At 42.6% G+C, this 8,027-nt stretch overlaps 1 long non-coding RNA gene across 2 annotated transcripts in view; it reads right to left on the reverse strand.

Moving 5' to 3' along the window:
* Positions 1-1,903: 1,903 nt before the first annotated feature.
* The window catches only part of LOC103378990 (uncharacterized), a 189,645-nt gene continuing 183,521 nt past the window's right edge, over positions 1,904-8,027 (reverse strand). The window contains exons 5-6 of one of the 2 annotated variants that reach the window (XR_003049713.1): positions 3,506-3,712; positions 1,904-3,397 (exon numbers count right to left, since the gene is read on the reverse strand). This is a non-coding gene — a long non-coding RNA (uncharacterized LOC103378990). Of the gene's footprint in view, positions 3,398-3,419; positions 3,713-8,027 lie in introns of those variants that run through there. The other variant, XR_003049712.1, reaches the window with a different exon arrangement.

An 8,027-nucleotide genomic window follows, 5' to 3' on the forward strand; every position in this document is an offset into this window, starting at 1 on the left:
AAAGTACATGAAAGTCTCCTGTTTTACACAGCGGATCTCGTTTGCTGTGCTGTCCATATTTCTGTCTGTCTATCAGGAGACTAGTCTTAAGGCTTTCAGTGTAACGGGTAAAAGAGTAACAGAGACCTCGTAACTGCAGCTCGACACGACTCTCTCAAGAATAAATCCAAGTCTAATCTTGTATGCCTTAACTGTCAAAAATCCTTCAGTCTCTGCTCCCCCGGATTCCTTTTGCACATTGTCAATATGTCAGAGAATTGCTGAGATAGGTTAATTTCAACACCTGTCAGCTGATATATACTCCAAAATGAAGTTGTGCAATGGGAAGGTTTCAGCGCTGGAATGCAGTGTTCGGTGACTGAAGGCGGTGGACTGTCAGTGTGACGTCAGTGTAGTGGCATGGCTGAAAGCTGAGGGCCCCGTTTGGCCCTGACAGCTGCGTTTGCCCACAGTAATGCACCCTGCCGGCCGGAGCCAAGGCCTCTCTCCTGCTGTCAGCACACCGATCGGCTTTCATGGATCATCTCTTATCTGCCGAATCTGTCATTGCCGAGGAGGGCTTCTTTTGGGGGGCTTTAACCCATGCTGCCACGGTTCATGGAATCCAAGTCCCCCCTTTGGATGCTTTTCTCCTTCGGTCTCTCTGTCTTTTTCGATCCAGGCCACGCTCTCTTTATTCTTTATCTTCCCATCTCACACTCTGATGCATGCCTTCCTCATCAGTCTATTTTTGTCTTTGTTGTTTGTTTACAAGTGAGAGCTAACCTGAGAGTCGGGTGTTAGAATTGGGAAAGTCTGGAAGGTCTCGGTGTATCAGGCTAGGGGAGGTTCCTGGGAGGGAAGAGGCTTTTGTTTGTTTGGACAGATGCGCAGGCCCATCTGAACTTCTGTCAGTGATCAAAGCAGCCCATGATGTAGAACAGATTCATGGGCCATGTCTTATCAGCCCTCGCTCCGGTCCTCATCCATCATTCTGAGTCCTCGTCCATCTCATTCTGATGACGGCACCCCAAACAAGGTGCATTAATCACTGCTGCTCCCATCTTTGGCCAGGTGGCCTTAAACCCTCCAGTCATTCACAAAATGACGATGTACCCCGCACCTACCCCCCTGCCCCTCGAGGCAGCTTTACTCTCTGGGTCTGTTCCTTCTCCACCAGCAGTCTCTAGTACTCTTTCAACAGGTCTACAAAGCTCTTCTCGACATCAGTTAAAAAGTAGTTGAGCCAAATTTGTCGTGTGTCGCTGAAGGTTCTGCATACACAGTCACTTTAAATATTTATAATTTTAGGCATAAAAATAATTTACAATCATGACTAAAAAAATGCGTCAAAATTCCTGTACTGTTCTGTACTGGCAGATAGATGACCAAAAAATGTTCTGACAGTGAAATAACTCGAGAAAAATAAAAGCCATGGGTTTTCTGTCAGTGTTGAGCCTACATGCTGTTAAATGTTAACGGCACCTGAGATTCGCAGTGGCTACGTAAACGTGTCTCCAAGTTTCAGCTTGTTTGGGATAAACAGGCATCAGATTCAATGTGCCGGGACATAAGGGACCCACGAGTGCCATATGTGGAAGAACCACTGATGTGAACATTTAAAAAAAAACTATTTGTACAGACAAGTGTCACCTGTCAAAATGTGTTGTCTTTTCCCTATGAGGCATTACTTCACAGAGTGACAGTGTGATTGACAGTCCAGATATGTCTCATACATCTATTACAGCAAGAATTGAAAAAACGAACAAACAAAGCAACTTCAATTCTGAGTAAGTCAGCGAAATCCCTCAGAGCATTAAGGTCTTTACATTTTGCTTGAATGTGTGCACAACAAAAAGTTTTTTGGTGTTGATATTTTTCTATACAGCATGTCCTGTTGTTTTGGTAAACTGGGGGTCACCGGCATCCTCTGTTATTGATTGGGATGGAAAGTGAGTCGTGCACTTGTAGAGGATAAAAGGGGAAAACAGCTTCAGTGGTTTCTGTGTGTCAGCAGGTTAAAGCAAAGCATTTGACGCAGGCTTTTACATCTACTGATGGTACCTTTGTGCTGGAAAAGTCTCAACTAAGAACAAACGCCAAACGTGACATCAAAGGGTAATGGCTAAACAAAATGAGGTGTTTCTAAGGAAAGGGTTTTTTTCACTGCCAGGCTGTACTCAAAAGTTTTAAAGGTGAAAAGTTTTAGTTTTTTCTTCATCAAAAACTGTATTACAATAACATTTATACATAAGACACAGAGGTGATAGATGTTTAGAAATTACCAGTTAAGTGTGGGAATAGTTGCTTCAAGTTTATGACGAGCATGAGTCAGTGGTGATTATTGTTTCATATGTTCTTAGGATGTTTGTTGTAACATAGGTTAGCAACAGTGACCTCTGCGAATAACCATTATATTGCTGGTCATGCTGGGCGCAGACGGGTGGTTAAGGCAGTCTGGGAATGAGGTCAAGGGGTCAAGTACCAAAGCATCATGTCATGGAATATAGAGTCAAATGATGGAGCATGTGTGTTTGAAGAGACTAGCAGACGGAGGGTGAGGAGAAAAAAAAAGCCTCTCTCACTTACAAACACACACACACACATACACCTACGCACACACGTCTAAGTCATTTCTAAGGTGAGATCTTCTTAAGCAAACAGATGTTGACAGACAGACTACAAGTTCATCCCAAGGTGAGGAGACATAAACACTTGAGGGAACCATTTCTCTGAAGGCTGGACACAGATGACATTCAGACAAAGCTGCACGGTAATGGAAAGGGAACACACACACAAACAGCACCTATCAGCCGACTCTACATTTCCCTCATGTTTTCATTGCATAACCTTGGTATTGTCCTTGGCCTGTGAACTGTTAATAAGACTATATGTTAAAATGACATTGGCACGCAGCATAAGCTCAGTCGCCCTATCTCTCAGAATGGAAGTCAGTTACGGCTGCTCTCAGCTCATTTGGCAGGGGGTGAGAGGATATCACTCTGGCTGCTGTGACAGCTCTACCTTAGCATATTCATGACGAGTAGAGTCTCATTTCACAGGTGTATTAAAATACCCCAAACCCCTTTCTCATAGGAAGCCTCATCTCACACGAGCAATGGCTAGACGCCATGCATGAAAATCAATGGGGGAAATATGTAGAAATATAAGCATGCATCAGAGGCGGGTCAAGAACCTAATTTCACAGTGACACCGGGGGTAATTTGGCTCCAGAAATGTTTGTCAATTCGCCATTCATTTGAGCAGCCATGGCATTGTGAGGCCCCCGATGTGAGTGCAAGGTGGCCAACCCGAACGCCTGTATTTATGGCACACTTTTGTGAATACATTACGCCTGTCACAATGAAATAAGTGACGTACTTACATGCTGCGAGGAGTAAGTCCAAAGGGCTGAGCACTGGGCGAGGGAGAGATAAGAAGAGAGGTAATTAGTACATTCATCTTTTTTATGATATCATTTTTCAGACATATATGATCACAATGTAAATTAGAAATAAGGAGGGACCTGCAGAAAATGGAATTCATTTGGAGCGGGTCAGTCGCCCTACAATAGCAGTGCTGGGAGGCCAGGTGTAATTTACGGTGGCGCTTGGCCCTCTCTCTCTCCTGCCATGCACCTGGCAGAGCCTGATACCCTGCTGCTCCCCACAGCTGCTGGGCCTCCTCTCCCACAGATAACACTCTCATCTCCAAATGACATTCATTCACAGCACTGAAAGAGAAGAAAAGGGAAAGAAAAGCTAAAAGAAAGCAAACAATCCGGTCGTTTCCTCCTTGCACAATTCCTCTCTTTCTCTCTCTCTCTCTCTCTCCTGTGATTCACTACTAAGCACTTACTATGATAGCGTTCTATGGATTATTGATTTTTGATTTGGTTTTTCTGCTCGGCAGATGCCCCTCGTTTTAGCGGAGCCATTACCTCCGTAACGATTAGAAACAAAAAGTTAATTATGTAATTATAAAGCCAATAACAGCCTGCGCCGGTTTACCCTGCTTTAGTCGGTTTAAACATTATCTCTTGTGTGCACATCATAACAGGCAGAATGTGAGGAGAGGAGATTAACGCCTTGGAAAGCAGATGCGGAATTTAATTCTCCAGTCCATGGCTGCCTGGGAAACCATTAAGTAATCACAACATTCTCCCTCGATTAAATTCACGGCTGCCACTTTGCACACAATGAGAAAGGGGAAGAAGAGGTGCCTGCAAAGCTCTCCCATTTTTATTGACTGTAACGTCAGTCCTTGCCTGCAGGCACAGATGAATAAAACTGTTAAATAGGGTGCCTCAATCTGTCAGAAAATGAAAGTTTGAGTGGGAAAAATAAGATCTAAGTAAAATGAAAAGGGTAGAGATATGTTGCGATTTGTTAGGCCCGATAAAGCACACTCAGCACGTCTGAAATAAATGGGGGAGCAAAAAATAAAAAAATAAAAAGAGAAAAAGATGCACTTGATATTTCCCCATTATATTCAGTCATTTTACTCTACTGCAAATGATTTTTGTCCCCAGCAGCTACAGATAAGGCTGACAGTGAGAGGAAGTGGCTGAATTGGACTTGGTTTAAATGGATTAAACACACATACCAGGGCAAAACAACATGTGCCTACTCTGAGTGAGGAAAAACACAGAAAACACACACTTACTACGTGTACAAACGTTAAAGGCAGCCAGAGCACACAAGTATAGACAATCTAGAACGCATACAGTAAGTGTGACTAATTACTTCTGGATGGGTATGTGAGGAATTAATATGGCCCTGAAATGATATTTATTTAATGTTACGCAACAGAGCTGGTTGAAGCAGCCCTTAAGGGGAAAGAGGTCAAAGAGGGCACTCTCTTTCTGTAAATAAGCACTTAAGGGCAGAGAGAGGGTCCTGCACTGATTAATTGGATAATTCATTAGTTTGGTTAAGTCGTTTAGAAAGATGGGTGAGACGAGGGCCTATAACCCGAGGGCACAGCAGAGCAGGAGCTACAGACGAAGAGGAATACTGTGGCTAATGCAAGATAACAACATCAAATGAACTGTGAACAAATGCACATCTATACAGCCTCGAGCCACAGGGGCTGCATTTCCAGGGAAAATTAGCAACAAACAAGGGCAGTACACACACATGAACACACAGAAAATGCCCTTTCATATAACAGGAGTTCATACAGGCTAAGAAGTACAGCAACAGCAAACAGTGACAGACATATTTCCAGGGATCACGGTGACGAGCATTAATCCAACATGGAAGTTCAGGTATGTGTTATTGACTTGTTGTTGAATCGGGGGGCTCTTATGTTAAAGGCCACTTCCTTGTGCTGTATTTAGATAAGCTTCAGTGCAAAGTGCCTGCCATCATCTGTCATGCTTTTAGGGGTTTTCAGCCTGCTGGGTCTCTGAGCTTTGGCCTGGGATCCTGACTGCTGAGTAACGTGGGTGTGTGTACATGTGTTGTAGTATAAATATGACACTGTTTATTTCCCCTGTCTATATTTACACATGCTTCTTTTAAAAGTACTTCCCTGAATTTTGGGGAACCCCACTGAGACCGCCAACACACATTTACATGTACACCTTTTAAAGACAGACACCAGCGCCCACACTGGAATCACATTCATAGTTTCTTTTTAAAGCCAGAACCTGGTGAGAATGCCAGCCTGTTGCTATCCTCCCCCTGACACATCTGTCCGTCACTTTCTTCCCAAGGGCCCCCTGTCCGTACCACAGGGGCCTGCAGCCTGTGCTACCACCGGCCCTCTTCACTCAGCACAAATGCCAGGATCAGGTTTGAGAAAGGCAGCAGTTTTTGTATACAGTGGACAGCTGGTACATTCCAGATAACAGCTGAATTTAAAGTGAGTACAAAAGCAGCGAGCATGTGCTTCCTCTTTGTCTCCTCTTTCCCATTGATAAGCTTCTCAATCAGGCCCAAATGGATTGTTTATACAAGTATCCACACAATATCATAACAGCACTAACAGGGAATGGCAGACAGTGTGTCTGTTTCCTGTTTAGAACTGTTAAGCCTTTTCAAAGCGTTGTTTGGCACCGGGGAACTGTACGAAGGGACTGCGATGATGAATTTGAATGCAGAGGTTCAAATACCGATACACTTGTCAGTAAAGTCTTTGATCTGAGCTGTATAAAGGCAAAATGCCAGGATGTGAAATGTTACATGTAAATACAAACATTGGCTGTTTGATAGTATGAAAATCAAACAAAAAGTTACGGACAAAAATGTCTGTCAGGAAGCTAAATTCTTCATTAGGAAATGATTGGGTTTACCAAGCTGCAAAATAAGATTTTTTAACTTGCAAAACATCTCATACCCTTGTAGGACCACCACAGTCTGGTCCAAACATCTCCCAGTCAGGTCAGCCCCCCCACCCAAACACTGGGTCTCATTTGTAGTGACATACATCGTAAAAATCAATAAAAAGTACACAATATTTTAATAATAATTTTGTTAGTCCAATTGGTCAGTTGGGCTGACAAACATTATTCATTTTATTAGAACTTTTTAGAAAATTGTAATAATAATAATGTCATAATTTGAAGAAGAGAAGCCGAATCTAGGATCATTATGTTTTATTTGTCCTTTTTGTCTGTATACAAAGGTTAAAGTCAACAACCAAGCAACAAATGTTAATGTCTATGTCATTTTAGAGAAAGTACTAACATTCAGAAAATGGGCTTTTGCTTCCACAATACACTTCAGTATAAAACCACACACACAAGTGGGGACACTCTTCCTGCATAATGCACACACACTGAGCATGTGACATGGAGAATTCACTTTCCCTAAAAAGCTTAATTCCTGCTCAAGTCCCTTTTGAACCAAGTCAAAGACCCCACCCACAAACCCCAAGCAGAAAGGATGGGAAAACTAATGACTACAATGGAGTGTTTGCATTTTTCTTAGGCCCCAAAAAAACACAAAGAACAAGGCCTGTGACAAGCTCCATTATTTGGTTGCTCTGCCAGTGAGAAGACAGCTCCTGCTGGAGAGATGAAAGTGGGGGTGAGGGGGATGCATGTGTGTGGGGTGTCAAAAGGGCCACGGAGATGGCAGGTGATGAGGACGGTCCCGCCCTCACTGCCATAACCCATGTCGCGTGGAGCTACGGGCCCATCAGCACAAAGACAAATTATCGCAGGGGGAATTTCACGGACAGGAAGAATCTGTCACCTAGTGGAACCCTCCCTCTTAGGGACTTCACACAGCCATTATGAGCTTCTTTAAGGAGGGAAAATTCACTGAGAGGCCAGCAGTCCAATACCCCCAGAGCCAAGATGGATGGGGAGGAGGACATGCGGGTCATAAGTTATAAGGGAGTTGTTTTGCTTTTACTTTTTCATACTGACTGGAGAATACTCTGTGGACCTATTACTTGCCCTTTCTAGTGGAGTCAACTCAATAGGTTATGATATTGCTGTGCTACAGAGTGAAAAATAGTATTAAAATATAACAGCAAAAACATGGTAGCTTAGCTTAAACATTAGCATTACATAAAGGAATCACAGTTGTAATTAAACCTGGCTTATATTTACACATGTTACAATTATTTAGCTGTTGAATAAATAGAACCCAATTTGGTTCATATTTATAGCATCCACACTTATTATTCATTCATTTTTATCACTTCAACTCAAGGCCCTCATTGAGCATTAGCTTGTCAGGCTTATCACTGCTTCGACTGCTGGCATAGTCTCCCAGAGTCTGGACAGCTCCCAGCAAACATTAAAAAAAATCATACAATAATAAATAATAACCTTGCGAGTGAATTTTTTTGTGTAGTTATAAATGTGGAATTATAAATTAAAGCTTGCCAGTAGGTATTAGTGTTGTGTTGTAGGTGTGTGTGCGTGTGTTTGTATTTTATGAATAACTTTACAATTAATCCCATTAGACAATGCTGAAAAACACACGTCAAGTTTTGTTTATAAGGCTGTTTTTTAAATAGGGCCTGCTCATTGTGATAAATGTCTCATTCATTTTGGATATTAAAGTGTTTACACAGAGGTGTGTAGTTTC

Source organism: Cynoglossus semilaevis, chromosome 5, assembly GCF_000523025.1.
Source record: "Cynoglossus semilaevis isolate Cse_v1.0 chromosome 5, Cse_v1.0, whole genome shotgun sequence".
NCBI lineage: Eukaryota > Metazoa > Chordata > Actinopteri > Pleuronectiformes > Cynoglossidae > Cynoglossus > Cynoglossus semilaevis.